General features: G+C 49.0%; 1 protein-coding gene across 1 annotated transcript in view; it reads right to left on the minus strand.

Moving 5' to 3' along the window:
- Nucleotides 1–14,764, minus strand: part of LOC126579128 (rap guanine nucleotide exchange factor 4) — a 105,375-nt gene extending 90,611 nt beyond the window's left edge. Inside the window, exon 1 of the mRNA XM_050242444.1 lies at nt 14,649–14,764. The gene's annotated coding sequence lies outside the window, so the exon portion shown is untranslated. The remainder of the gene's footprint in view (nt 1–14,648) is intronic.
- Between the last annotated feature and the right edge of the window lie 596 nt (nt 14,765–15,360).

Raw genomic sequence — 15,360 nt, forward strand, 5'->3', positions numbered from 1 at the left:
TCTCTAAACTCCTCCCGGAGGTCTCTACTCGAGCCGAATCGAACTCAGCTTCTCCTCAGCCGTGGTCCCCGATACATTACACGCGAACTTTTGCTGCTTGGTGGCTAGCGTTGCATGATTTATGATACGATCGACCGGCAGTGCATTAACGGGTTTTGGCTGAGGATCCTGGAACCGCACCGGATGTTGCGGCAGAGAAGGGGGAGAGAGAGATTATATGCCGATACCGTGCATGAACTTGAGTCATAAGCCTCGCCAAGCACAACGATGACGCTTGTTTCGACGCTTTCGATGCAAGGATCTGTTCGACAGAACGACGACGACGACAAGGACGACGAATCGCTTTGATGGCAATTCCTGTCCGGACGTAAGGCAAGTCATTTATCATCAGCAAGCCACCAAGGAGCTAAGCTTCGGGCTCGAATGGTTTTGCAATTTGCTTGCGAAGCCGCACAGAAGCTGAAGCCAACAGGCTCTTCCATTAAGATTTCTGTTACCTCATCCACAACCAATGCCAATGGCACCAATCCAGCGTTGACAACGATTGTCTTGTCAGATGAAAAGCTGAATGATTTGGGAGGATGCGGTAGAAGAGAACCAGGCCCGCTGGTCCCCTGGCGAAACAGTAATGAAGCTTGAAAAAGGGAGACTTGATGTCGTAGCAGCTCATCTTCAGTCCGTGGAGTAACGTCTTCACTAGACCGTGCCAGGGGATACACACGCGTGGAGAGAAGCTACACACAAGTTCATTTTCCACTGGAATGGCCAACCGTAACGATTTTGCGATGCCGATCCCGTTTTGGGGCACGGTCGAGACAGTTACACACTTGATCGCACCGAACCCAAACCTTACGATAACCTCCAAAGTTCCGGTCCTCAGGCATGCCTGGAGATACAAAGAGAAGAGAAAGAGAGAGAGGAAATGGGCTTAAGGAAAATCATTCTGTGAGAAGATTGACCGCCACGGTAAAAAGGGAAACGAAAAGAACTTTGATGCAGAAGGCGCGACGACACATTCCGCTTAGCTCTCTCTCTCTCTCTCCCTGCACTGGACGCTGGAAGCATTGACCAGCGTAAAGAGGATGGTCCCTTCCACCTGACAGACTCCACCGGGCACGAGTGCAAAGGTCAAGGGGGGAACATTCGCCCAGCCCCCCAGGAGGGAACGAAATTTATGCAAACAGAAATTTATAATTCCCGTCCTCCCAGCTGGTCCTCTCGGTCATGTGGATGAGATTCCCAGCAAAATGATTTTCAGCACCCCCTTCCACGGGACATTCTGGCTCACGAATCCTGCGAGTGCCCATCGCCCGTCCGCTCAATCCGTGACCGGAATGCCACGTGACCGGTGACGGAGTAGATCGAGAAGGACAGTGCAGGAACAGGCTACCCTCGAAAGCATTAGCCGCTCGCGGTGATCCATCGTTCTAATTGAAACTGAATAAGTAATGGAAAGCTGGAAGAACCGCAAGAAAGCCATTGCTGCTCCAAGGACCAAGGACGACGAAAGACACCCATTCCTCCGGCTCTTCCAGCATGGATTTCCATTTTAAACATCCCCAACACCCGGTCTGCACGGAGGTGCACGATCACACACCACCATCGCTCTCTGCTCGATCGGATGATGTGGTTTGAAATCCATTTCCGCGGTAACCCACTCACTCTCGGGAGAGACGAGAGAGAGCGGAACGGAGTGCAGAAGCAGGTGCTCCATCTCGAAGCTTAAACCACGGCTTCTGTCGGTTTGGCAGAAGAAGTTGGCCCCACCACGGAGCGCACGAAAGTTCACGGAGGAAAGTTCTGTTCCCGCGAGTTTGTGGGCGCACGATTTGAAGGAGCCATCGTGGGACTTCTGCTTCTGATCTACCGGGCGACCGGGTTTGAAGTTGAAGACTGTTTGTGGTAAGACTGCCGAAAGTCTAAGGCTCCGCAACGGCGAAGGAATGGAACGGAAACCTGGAACACGCCCGGATGCTGCAATCGATTCGCGCGCAAAACAACAGAGAACGGACGCGTCGCACAACGAGACAGAGCGTGTATGTGTGTGCATGTGTAAAAGAGAACGGAAAGTCATAAATAATAAAGAAAATTTAATAAACTACGTGAATATCATCCTTTCTGAGCCGTGGCGGTGGCGTCAAGGGCGTCAAGCGCCACGGAACACACCGAACGTTGTCTTGAAGTTACTCCAGAGCGCTCAAGGCACCCGGGAGCCACGGTTTGGTGGTGGCAACTTCCCCTGCTTTTTCGTTACATTCCGTTTTGTAGCATCACCTTCCGGATCGATACCGATGGAAAGCACGCGTGTGTTTGTGTTCCGTTCAATGAAGGTGCCACAATTTGGCTCGACATCATCATTTCCATCTAGCTCGGTTTGCTGCGATCGAAGAGAGAGAGAGAGACGCACACCACATCGCTGTGGTTCAGCTGGATGTTTGAGGTTATGTTGCGATACTAAACTCCCCTGCAATCCTCGTCTGTGCCTTCTTGTTCTACCTGTCACACTAACTTTTCGCTTTTGCTTTTCCTGCCTTTACTGGTACACACAGGGGCTATGCTGCTCAGAGTAGATAATGGAGGATACGTGTAATCGGTGAGCTTCGGTTGCTTGCACCACCTGTCCACGTGTTCGGTGGTGACCTTAGGCTTAAGCATTCTTAGCGTCCATCAGACGCCACCGATGTGCTCTGCACCAAAAAAAAAACGGATTTAGAAGGAGAGCACACAAGCGTCAAAGCAATCGTCGTAGAAACTGGTAGCAGCTACAGAGAGTTACAGAGACAGAACACCACAATTAGCTGCCAGCAACATCAAGTTGCCCAATTGTTGTTTACAGCTGTTTTGGCTCATTTCTGAATTTGCTGCGGGGCAGCTGTGGATGCTGATTAATCAAGACGGTGCCGCCTTCGGGGGGCCGGTCCTGGGCAGATGAAAAGGATCGTGGTCAATGCGAGTGAAACACACAAATACACAGACGAAGAAGGGAAGCTTCGCCTCAAGGGATGCGGTCGTCGTTTTCCCAGTGTCCATGTCATGGCTCGAGGAAAGGTTTTGCTTTCGAAAGAGAGAGAAAAAGATGTCTGGCAGAGCTGTTGTGGCGATGGTGGCCAACGATGGAAATGGAAATCATGTTTGTTTTGCAAGAATGATACTCCTCGCGGTGGATTAGGTGTGCGAGTGTGATGAAGAGATCACAAACAAACGGTCAGACTTCTGCTGAGCTGTTGCCAGGATAACTTTTCCACGAACAAAAGATGAGCATTATCGAGCGTCTAATAGATAGAAACCATTCCACCAAGTAGCTATAGCTGCACGATTAATTGCTGCAGCGTTAATCTCGAGCCACTTTTTGGCCATCATCCCTGGATCAATCATCGGATCAGCTGACGAACAGCTGATGAGGGCTATTATAAGCCAACATCAAACAATCTGTTGGCACACATTCGAACCGTTCTCAGCAAGCTAGTAATCGTTTCATGCATAAACAACAGCAAACAGCAGCAACAACAAAGACCAGTTCTGGAACAAACACAGTATCGACAAAGGCAGCAAAAAGGTGCGCAACACCAACGCAGCAAAAGCTTGTCAACAATCGGTTCGTTTTGGATTTTTTTTTATTATTCTATTTTTTAAGCTGGGAAGGAGATGCCACCCACATGCACAGTCGAAGCCAAAAAAGCGTTAACTCTATTTCCGCTGAAAACGCGATTTATTTATGCTAACTAAGGAGTGACTGGCGCCTGCCGTTCGGCATTCGTATTCGGAAATTCATAAAAAAAAACCTCCAACTCAAAAACGGTGCCCCGAACTGCCGGCTTCTCTCGTTCTATCGCTCTGCATTTAAGGCCATCGGGGCGAACCATTTTAATTTACCAGGCGAAGCTACAAGTGAAGGACGAATCGTGGGTGCGCTGATCGTGTCAGTGAATTTATGCGTTTCTGACCATAAACATAAACATTACATGTTATTTTCCAATGGTTTTAACCGTTGCATCAATCAGCTTCATCCAAACCGATTTGTATCCAGTTGCATCTCCCCAAATATCACCAAGGCGACTTCAGATCTTAAGCGTCCTTCTCTCAAGTGCTCAACTGCTTTCTCATCTTCTAGCGCACGGAAATCAGGAGTGGCCGACAGGCCGGCTGACAGTAAATTACCATCGATGGCCTACTGTGATTTGAGTGAACCCACAACAACCCTGGGTGCCCATCAACATCAGATTGTACCAGGACTTTAATTAATCTAGCCACCCCCCGGGTCTTCATCCTGTCCAGCGTCCAATCCGCTACGCTGAACTCTGTTGGACAGCTGGGTCAATGAAGTTCTGAAGTCCAACGGTGTGCTCTTCAAAATCATCTTCCCAGACGTGACGCGTGATTGGGGAAATTAGTTGCGTCTATGTTGCCACATCGCGTGCGTCATGACGTCGCGATTTCTCAGATCCCACTGGTCTTGTGATTTATCGATTGGTGGCCAATAGCTTCTGGCGTTTAAGGATGAGTTAATGAGGCGTTTGCAGATGTGTTTGCAGTTGGTTATGATTTGATGTCGACAGCACGATGATGCCAACAATACAATCATCTACTAGCGCGTGCAGGACAATCATAAATGTTGCAACATACCCACTCAGCAGTCTGCTTTTGATGTTGCTGTTACTCGCCAGAGCTCAGTAACCAGTCAGCGACTATACTCTTGAAATGTTACTTCACTGTCGTACCACTTCTCGTCTATGCTCTCGACGTTGACGATGGTTTGTGCGTTAGTCCTTTGAAATACCGGGAACCATTGCACCGTCCGTCCAAGGCCAGTTCTCCTTTTTTTTCCTCTTTGAACGCTCAATTTATGCTCACCAACTTCCCTTCATCACCATCAGTCAATGGCATCATGAAGTGGAACCAACAACAGGACACACAGAGCGCTACATTTCAAAGCGAAACAACTACTTTCTACGAGACGAGCTGGCTGGCTGGCAGAGTGACGAAGGAAGCAAGCAAAAAATATGCAAAACCAGCCCGATGTGAATGCATAATGAGGCCGTATACAGGACCGATGAAAGGTGCAGACGCAGTGCACCACAATGTAGTGTAGCCAACCCAGCCAATATCTACCTTCCACCAGCAGCAGCAGCAGCAGCAGCAGCAGCAACAACAACAGTGCTTCTGGCGCTCACAGAACCATGGCCAGAATATGCATCGTTAGTGTCACCTGCCGTTCGAGCTTCGTTTTTCCGTAGTTTTGTGACCTGGTTAGTAGCAACGTGGCGACTGGCGTACAGTCTTGATGTGCTGTGCTTCCTTCGCAGCCAATGCACGATGCGCGCACGACGAATCGGATTCACCGTTCTAACGCTGCACTCCTGCAGAGCGGTCACACATACACCGGAGCACACTAGGATCACGGGATTGTACCTAATGAAGCTTGGTACCATTTAGACGGACCACCGAGAGCGTAGGCAGTGCTAGGGACGAGCAGTACCGATGGGCCACGGGGTATGTAACGATTTGATGAACGAAGCATAAATCCATCCCTCCGGTCCCCACACCGGGAACCGGGGGTGGTGTAGCATGCATTTAAATTACACCATTTGTTTCAATACCTGGCCCCGGAAGCAGTAAAATTCCGTGCAGGTGTGTGTCCTCGTTTCACAGCCACGGTTTGTACGGTATTTGGAGAGAATTTAATCGATCGCACAACACACCGGACCGACGACATGCTCTGTGTGCTGTTCCGAACTGAGGCAAACTGTCGCATAGTAAGTCGTTGGTCGTTGTCCTGTAGTATGTAGTGGCTTTACTGTGGAGACACACACCAGGACACTTTTTAGTTTAATTTGGATTTTTAGGATTAATCGAAGGAAAACTGACCAAATTATAGATTTTTGAACAGCCGCGCTTCGTACTACATTTTTGCAAAACACGCCTATACTAAAATTGATGCCATTTATGAAGTTTTTAACAAATCTTCACAAACTACAAACAAATATTCTTGAAAACTTATAGTTTATTATGGCATTTGCAAAAACATGTGTAGGTAGATAGTTTTCTACAAACAAATCGTCAAAGTTCGTCGTCAATTTTTTATCAGAATCAAAAGACTTGCCCGTTAAGCGACGAACCCGGTTTGATCATAGTGTGATCAGTTTTTCAGTTTCAAAAATCTGCCAAAAATCAAAAAATTAGCAATTCAACAAAAACACGACGGGGTTACCTAGATAAACTTGTAATCTAACAAAAACATACTGGTTTGTACTTTTTTCTGATGACGTAGCAGGCAGCTACGATGGGCACCGGAAAAAGTACCTTTACAAAGACACGTCTCTCCAAATTTGATGCCATTGGAGAAAATTTTCATAAATTATCCTTAAAATACAACCGAATAATCTTGAAAAGTTGTAGTTTAAAATGACATTCATTTGATAAAATAAAGTTGAATAGTTTCTTCACAAAAAATCGACAAAAATGAGCTTCTTTTGTACATCGCTGGTAGCTGCCTAGAAAATTCTAGTTAACCTGTGGACTCATTTAATTCCTCTAGCTCCACGCTGCTTCATGTAAGCAGAAAACAGCTCAGCAACACGATGGTTGGTCCAACACACTGAGATCTACTACTGGACAGTTTGAAAGCCTGAATTTGAACTGCAAAGGAGTCACCACACGGGACGGAGCTTAACGAGCCGCTTCCCGGAAACGTATCCTGTCCCGGCTGGACACGGTTGACTCACTAACGCCTCCGGTGTCGCACCATATGTTCGTCCTATGTCTCTACTCCTCTCAGTGGATGACCAGGACCAGGGTGGTGGCTAAAAGTGCCTCCCGTTCTCATCGTATTCCATGCGCCGCTGAGGTCATCGGCTCGACCTCAACCACTTTGCACTCTATATCACGCGTGCCATCACCTCACCGGCCTCGGTTGACAGCATTAAAATTAGGTTACCCGTCCATAAATAAAGTCACCATCTCGGGCATCACCAACCGAGCGCTATTACTACTCTCACCGTTGACGAGTTTAGGCCTTAGGATAGGACACATTCGTCCCTGCGGAAGATATGTCGAGGAAAAAGATAGAAAGAATGGGCAAATGGAAGTTCACAGGAGAGAAGGCCACCACCTCCAGCTGTCGTCCGGTGGTGCTCCCAAAAAAACGTGACAAACAGTACACCTGGTAGCCGCTACTGTCAGATAGAATGCCACTACAGGCTCCTATCGCTTCCCACCGATCGATCGTGGCCATGGCGAACCTTCCTCCGATCCCGATCCTGCTCGATTCGGGAGCCAGATGGCGCAAAGGTAAATAGAAACCGGGACAACGGTAACATTCGCCAACACACCTCCCTTCGGGCACTTGTCTCAATTTATTTGACACACCCGGCGGTGAGCAGGAAATTGATTCCTGTTCGTGCCTCCGCCTGCGCGCTTATGGCCAACTCCGGGGCCAACTATGGGCACGTGCATTTACGCAGCGTCATGAAGTGTTTTTGTTTCTTTTATTGTCACAATTACTCAACTCCATCCACATACACTCGCCAGGAAAAAGCCATCCATCCTCTCCGGGCAGAATTCAATCAACCTCCTGTGGTGCTGGTGGGCCAGAAGTCCAGATGTCTCCACCAACGGGCATGCCACAACCCTGGGAACATTTCGGAGAAAGCTGAATAAGCTTCTTTCTCGAGAATTTAAACCACCGACGCAAGATCCAGTACACATCAAGAGCACTGGATCTGGATGAACTCACGATTTAAAATTTATATTCCACCACTCCAGGCACAGAGGTGAGATTCAACTTTTTTCATCATCCTCACCACATGTGGCCCGAGGGGAGTCACAGTGAATCGTAATCCTAATGCAATAGGACTTGGCGTGTGCTCCAGATATTTGCAGAATTTTCAAGAAGCTCCACGGACGTGCCCCAAGCGGAACCGGGCAAAATTGCAATATTTGAAATGGCATCTAAGGAACCATAGCTCGGATCTGTGTCTTGGATTTAAGTGGAGGATTCGGATCATGATGCCGCTGCACCCTAAACGAATTGTTGTCCAGAATGAAGACGCTCTACTGCTCAGCGTCATTAGATGCGAGCCCCATCAAATCGGATTACACTCGCACTGGAAGGATGTTATCGTTTTGAAGAACCTCCGGGTAACATATGGCACACAGGTCGTTCTGTGAATGTCTCTGAAGTCGTCGTTTCAATTTCCGAATCCCTAATTGTCAGCCCTTTTTTCTCCACAAACAGCGTCTCGTCTAAGGTCTCTATTATCCGGACCATGGATATGGTACGGATACCCGACCGGTAAACCCTTTTCTCGATCCAATTTCCAATCGCTCCGTGAACGAATTCCATTCCCCTTTGGCCCCGTTCGGTCCTGTGTGCGTTGAGGGAATAAAAATGTTCTCATGTGTGCGGTGGCGGTCCCGTGATGCTCTCTAATGAACCTGACACGCACGCAGGGGAAGGAAGAACGGAACAAAACGACCAAAAAAAGGACCGCGTGCGCGCACAGATTCGCACACGGGCCCAAGCCCATTTCCATTTGTTCATTTTCAATTTCACCGTCGTAATCCGGAATAAATTTCGACTTCGATTTGACTAGCGTTCGTTCCCTTTGCGTTCGTGAGGATATTCTGGATGAAAGTCAGTCAGTCAGTGTGGTGTCAATCGGAGGAAGGAGAAGCTTTCATTTTGGTTTTTCATCCCCTTTTTTCAATTCCATTCAGGTTCTGCTCCTCTGGGCAACCGGAACTTGTAGATGATTTGGGGCTTTGGACTCCCGATTTGAACGATTCATGCTAGACCGGAAGCGGAGAAACTGGGCCGCCATTTCGGTCTCATTATCCATTTTCATGAGCCAAATGTACAATCGCATTCAACGCCATTGTTCGCGATGGAACGAGACGAACCTGACCTGATTTTCACATTTCACTTCACATCTGGGATTGCTTTCCGTGATCTTCGGCTCCCTCAATATGTACTAAACTGGTTTTACAGCATATAACGAGCATCGTCAAAGCCGTTTAAAGCCGATGAACATTTTCGATGTAGCCGTTTATTCGCCTTCAAATTCAAATTTGTATGCATACATGCCTTCCACGAATCTCAGCTCCTCACCATAATACCCTTCCTGTGAACCGTGTGGCGAAAATAACTGCAAGTCAATAGACCCTGTGATCGTATTTTCTTTCCAACTACTGCAGACCAACTAAAAGAACAGCTAGACGGGTTCGGTATGCAGGAAAAGACGCAGCATTCGAATCTGCCACGTGCACCGACGGTGTCATCAGTGGTTGGCAAAGGAATGTCCTCCTAACGCTGGCTGGTGGTTACGAATTCGGTTGGAATTTTGGGTTTATCCTCATCATCAACTCGAACCGGAGTTGGTCAGAGTTCCTAGAAGGATTCCACCAATGAGTGGAAGGAATTTCTGTGTTTCCCAAACCAACGTCCCAATCGAACGAAGGTAGCGAGCGAGTCCAATGATGAAAAGTGGTGTACATTGTCCCAAAGGGTTCGGGCGTACGAACGGTTCTTCATTTCATTTGCATACCGCCGACGCGACGGTCAACATCGTTGACATTTGAAGCGGAATTGTTTGATCGACCCAAAAAACCCCGGTGTCCTTTATGATAAATGAAGCTATTTATCCTTCGGCTACCTGAGCTGTACACCAAAGTACGTTTATATTCTTTATAAACGAAATGGAACCCTCGTGAGATTCGTCTCCAATGCTGCAATATAATATCTTTCAGATAAAACAGTCACTTGATCTGTATTTAAGCCATAACAGACATCCCTGGCTGTACATCCACACTCACGATACCGGATAAAAGAACGTGAATCCTCGCTGTACTTCCCTGGACTTCATTCCGTTCCCCACCCCCACGGGATCCATTAGTGCGCCCATTTTCATCTCGTTTATCCCATCACACCGAGCACTCGGTCTCTTGAATTGAATTGCATCTCCATTCATTCATGATGGAGCCATTCCCTGATTTTATGCACCTGTACACCTGGGTGCCTGTACCTCGGTAGCCACGGATTTCACTCCGGATCACGATAAACGCACTTGACGTCCGTTCGTCGCGCATCCGGGCTGCATATGGCCATCGGCAGGCAGGGAAAGGCAAGGTCCGCGACAGGACACATCTGTCGATAATTAAATTCGATTTTTGCGTTGCACCGGGGTGCAGAGGGAGTGCATTCATTTCATTCACTTGATGGCGTCAGATGGGCGCAGGAACGGTGAAAAAAACAGTTGATTTGGTTTTCAATATTCTGTTAGTTTGCTAGAAACGTACTTTCAGTTCTTCTTGTTAGAACATGTTTAATGGATAAGAATGAAACCAACGTCAAGAACGTCACTGTGCCAGAGCCAACTCGGATTGCATTTCATTTTCACTTTGAAACGCAACAGAACAACGCTCAGTAGGCTCACAGAAATGTCATAACCACTTCCTCGCTGTGATTCGCACTCGAAAGCTTTAATGAAAAATCAATGCTTCACTCTATTGCCGGGCAAAAATCGCAATTCGTGGCAAAAATGCAAATTACCTATTCCATAATTGCTCTTATTGGCACATCTTTAAAATGGACGAGCTGAATAATCGAATACTAAGCTCTAAATGGCTACTGTGGCATTAACAGGGAATACTATTGACGTGTTCATTGATTTTGGTGATCGATTTTAATGCTCCAAAAATAAAAGCGAACAGCTTTACTACCGAACGATGTTAGGGAATGACAGCTCGCCGATTCGGAGATAGAATTTGAAGATGCGACCTCCTCCCTCGTGGATTTAATTAAATCACCAATGCACTGAAGGCCAAACGGTGCTAATGAGAGTGGTGAGCGAGCGATGATGTTCCTGGAACCGAACGGAACCGGTTCACCCCGGCCACATTCACACAAGGTAACCAGGAAGACGCGATAAGGCATCAAGTAAACACTTTCTGCTATCTGCATCCATCCTTCCACGCCAGAAACCCGCCAGAAACGCAGCCCCAGGTAGCTTTTCGAAAATGGCCAAAACATTAGCGGCCGTTTCACTTCTTCCCCGCCATCTTGCCCGAAGCAACCGTTCGCCTGCGGTCAACCGACGGTGCCCAAAACGCCACATTTCGTAACAGTTGGCCGGATCGGTAGGAACCCGGCCACAAACGAACCGCGTGCTATCGCGGTATGCAAAACCACATGTCCAGCGCCACGCAACGCACACAAACTCGCACACGTACAGTCCCCAGTCCGTGGTGCCACGCGACGCAAGCAATCCAAATGTCGTTTTCGCGAAGGCGGACCCCAGGCAGCCTACACCGTCGTCGTCGTCGTCGTCGTCGTCGTCGTCGTCGCACTCAACCCGGTTCCATTACGGCCGCTGAGCAGCACGGGATGCGTCACTTGGAGTGGGATTAAAGGGGCCAGGTGGGGGGCCAACGAATCGAAATCACATTCAATCGCAACAACAAACAAAATCCCCGTTTTTCAATCGTTCCAACGGAGTGAAGTGTGCCGTTTTGTGGTGCAGATCGCTGGGAAGTTCAACATCCTCGGCCTCGGCCAAATGTCGATGTTCACGCCACGGGGGGCGCCGCATCGTTTCCAGGCATAAATCTAGCAAATTCTCATGCTACATGCGATCATGCTGCTGTTAGAGGGGTGATCGATGGGCATTTTTTTATGCCTCTCTGTTGGGTGAGCGAAGATTGCAACAACCACCGACCGAGTGATAGCACGCCATCGCCAACTCCAAAAAACTTTTCTACCACAGCACAAGATCATGACGACGACAACGACGGCGAGGATGCGAGAAGAACTGTTTAGCAAAACAAACAAACCAACTATACGATCTCAGGGTTGTCGACTGGTGAGTCTTCGTTAAAAAATGATCAAATATTTGTTTCGCAAATCACCACCAACCCGTTTCTGGTGGAGAGTTTTCGAGCTAGAGGTGCACGCACCGTGTGTCTGGCCATCATTTTGTGAAATGCTTGTGGGTAGACTGGTGCTGGTTGAAACATTATGCAAAATCTCCCAACAAAAGGCCAAAACCTTCAATATTACCAGCTGGCTTGGTTTTAAGTTCTGGTCTAAAGACGCTCGTGGCCATTGTTATCCCAGCCCCGGTCTTCTTGTTAAGTAAACACTCTACGTTTTGACCAAATTCGCTCATAAAATAATGAGACAGACACGGTTTTCGGGTGAGCGGCGACAGAGACGGTGGGGGGAAATTAAGACTAAAGGCCAGTAGAGGGAACTCGAGGGGCAAATCAAGACCCAACCAAGCAGAAACCATTGTTGTTCGCCAAAGACGAGCGCTACCGCAGCTGGACTGGACTGGGGCTTTCAAAATGGGAACAGATTGCTTTATAATTCATCGACACTCGCCAGCGACCCAGCGGCAGTCAAGATGAATTTAGACGATCGACGTACCATCTCTCTCTTTAACTTTCTGGCTCAAATCGAAGTCGAGGACCTCGAACAGAAGTTGAAATCTGTGCCCTGCCCTTTAATACACCATCTATCTTCGTCCTTCGAGACCGCTGGCGATGCAAAAGCATGGAGCGCACCGAATACACTGCGTAGCACCCGGGCGGCACCGGGGATTTATTTAACAAAAAAGCGAAGCTGCCTCTGATCCCCGGAACTCTTCTTCCCCCGGGTTTCCACCATCGCGCGCCCTCGTTGGTCTTTTGTGTGCCCACAAGATGGACGGAATTCGCTGCTTCTTCCCATAATCCGCTACAGGGATTCACAATAACCGGAGCTCTCATCAATATTAAACGCTTGCGAAGGAGGCGGCGAATGGGGCGATGAGAGGTGAACTGTTGCCCGTTCCTTTGAAGCTGGATTTGAGACTTTTTTTCATTGTGGTTAAGGATTCGGGTTTGGAGCAAAGGGCCAACAAAATCCCGGCATAAATCTCATCCGCTTACTGTGTGGTGCGGACGAGCAGCGATTGATTTGTATAATCATCACTTCCAATAATGCCCCCCACACACACCACTAGACGCGATTTCAAAGATATTCGTTGTCGCCTTCTAGATTGCCCTTTTTGAGACCGCGTGCAAGTCGAGTTGGCAGCATACCGATCAAGCGACAGCCGGCCTCGAAATGCACCTACCACTCGCTCGCATGCTGTATGCATACTCGCTTCTTGGTTGCAATTGGTTGGTAATCGCGTTGGTGGAGCCTGGCCGCGTGGCCGTAAAACAGGTTCACCTACTCAGCAACAGCAGCAGCAGCCTTAAGCAGCCGTCGCTACATCGGTGGCAGCGCCAGCTCGCCTCTCCAATGGAAGAAGCTGGGTTAAAGAACCTTCAGAACGGCATCGCGAAGCGGCAACTTCCGCAACACATGTTCCCGTTTGCGAACCGCGATCTCGCGACTACGCGAAGTTCATGGATAAATATTTGATGAAGTCGTTCCGGTGGCAACTCTGTCACAGGGTTCACCCACCCCCCTAAGGGTGCCTCTTCGAGCACTCCGAGACACATTCGGGGCCACGGTTTGTTTTTATTTATTTCTTTGGCGATGTAGCGCACCGTTCGATTCTATTAATCAATTGCAAGATGGACGAGAAATGGAGACAGATGCGAGATGGTTCTGTTGAATTCTTAAAGCTCTGTCGCAGACTCTACACGATTCGCTCGTAGTTAAGGTGTCTCTATGGCCGCACACTCGTTAGTAGCAGGAAGGAGGAAGACGGCAGAAGGAGCTTTCATGGAGCGAAAAAGCCAAAACTTACCCACAGCGGAGACAGGCTCGCTATAACATTGACTTCACTGTTACACACGGTCCCTTCCAGTGTGATGCCAACGGGCGAAAACCGGGAACAATCGGCCAGACGAAGGCGTTAATTATGAATCACACTGTCAGCGCTTATACCGGAGGGTGTCACAGGCACTCCCCTGGTCTGAAGGTGAACGAGTGACACTTTCGTTAGGTATCCTTTTTGCAAAAAAGGACTAAAGGGCACGTGTCGAGGGGCACATACAATGACAGACACACAAATGCACACGAGCACACGGTGGCACTTACACTTAGAGCTACACTCGCTTGGGAATCGTGCATTAAAGGCTTTAAAGGCCTGGCCTTTGGTGAGAGAATGTCAGAGACTACATCTTACACATGGTTGGAGGTCAAAAGGAACGCATCTTGTAACGTAAATCATATCGCACGCACATCGAGACACTCAGAAAGTAACACAACTGCACAAGTTCCTTTTTTTTGGTGTGGGAAAGGGGGGAGGAGGCAGGAACATAAACATTTGAACACAACTTACAACGTGTTATTGTTGTGCCACCAAAAACCCTCGGGGTCAACAGGCAATCCAATATCCTTATCCCTGGGGGCCAGCGATTTAATATCATTGATTTACCGCCGCAATTAACGAAGGCACCTTGGACACACGCATATACACTTCCAGCTGATATGATACGAAGGCAGTTGGATGCTTTCACTCGAGCTGCTCGAGTGACGACGAGTGGCATTAACCTCTAGCGCCACCTTCAGAGCACACATACACGCCGCCACCACCACACAGTGCTGTCCGCGTTAGAACTGACCTTTCCTTACGCGACCAGCAGACAAGGAAGTGAATTTCCGCCGGACCTTAACCTAGGTTGGCCAAGCAGCCATCCTCAAACCTCAAACGCACCTGGCTAGTTGGTTGCAAACGTGCGTTTCGCACGGTAACGCAACGCAACGGGATCACACGGAGGAGCACGGACGAAGCAGCAGACTACTACGTCCACACCGAACGCGCGCACAGATTCGACTGCTGTTCGCGGCCCCACCGACGGCTTGCTGAAGGTCCCCGGAACCACCGGAACAACATCGTAGCCTGGCGTGCGGCCCGGCGGGTGCTTGTGGGTGCGCTTCGGCATCGACATTGACCCGAAGCACGAAGCTCGCGTGCCCCACCGGTACCAGCCTCCTACGATCATGCCGAGGTTCGTGAGCGAGCTGTGTGCGTTTGTATGTCGTGGTCGTTCCATCATCGGGCCCCCCCCCCCCCTCCCTTCTGCGCCCGGTATCATGTTCCAGACACCAGATCCAGCTTCTAGCAGCAGCAGCGAGCGAAATCCAGGATCCGGAATCGTGCACGATGGAAAGCGGGAGCTGCTGCTGATGCTGGGGATGCACGCAACAGGATCTGGAGCAAAACAAAGCAACCGCAGAGTAAGAGAGCGCGGCTGCTGAGAGTGAGCTACGACGACGGACGATGGTGAGCTTGAGCTCCATTTTTATGCTCACTCTAGCGAAGCTCTCTCTCTCTCTCGCGCGCGCTGTCGTCCTTGCGTCCGCTGATAAGAACCTGACCTGCAGACGAGACGAGCAGTACACAAAGGCAAATGGCCTGAGGCTGG

This window comes from Anopheles aquasalis, chromosome 3 (assembly GCF_943734665.1).
Source record: "Anopheles aquasalis chromosome 3, idAnoAquaMG_Q_19, whole genome shotgun sequence".
NCBI lineage: Eukaryota > Metazoa > Arthropoda > Insecta > Diptera > Culicidae > Anopheles > Anopheles aquasalis.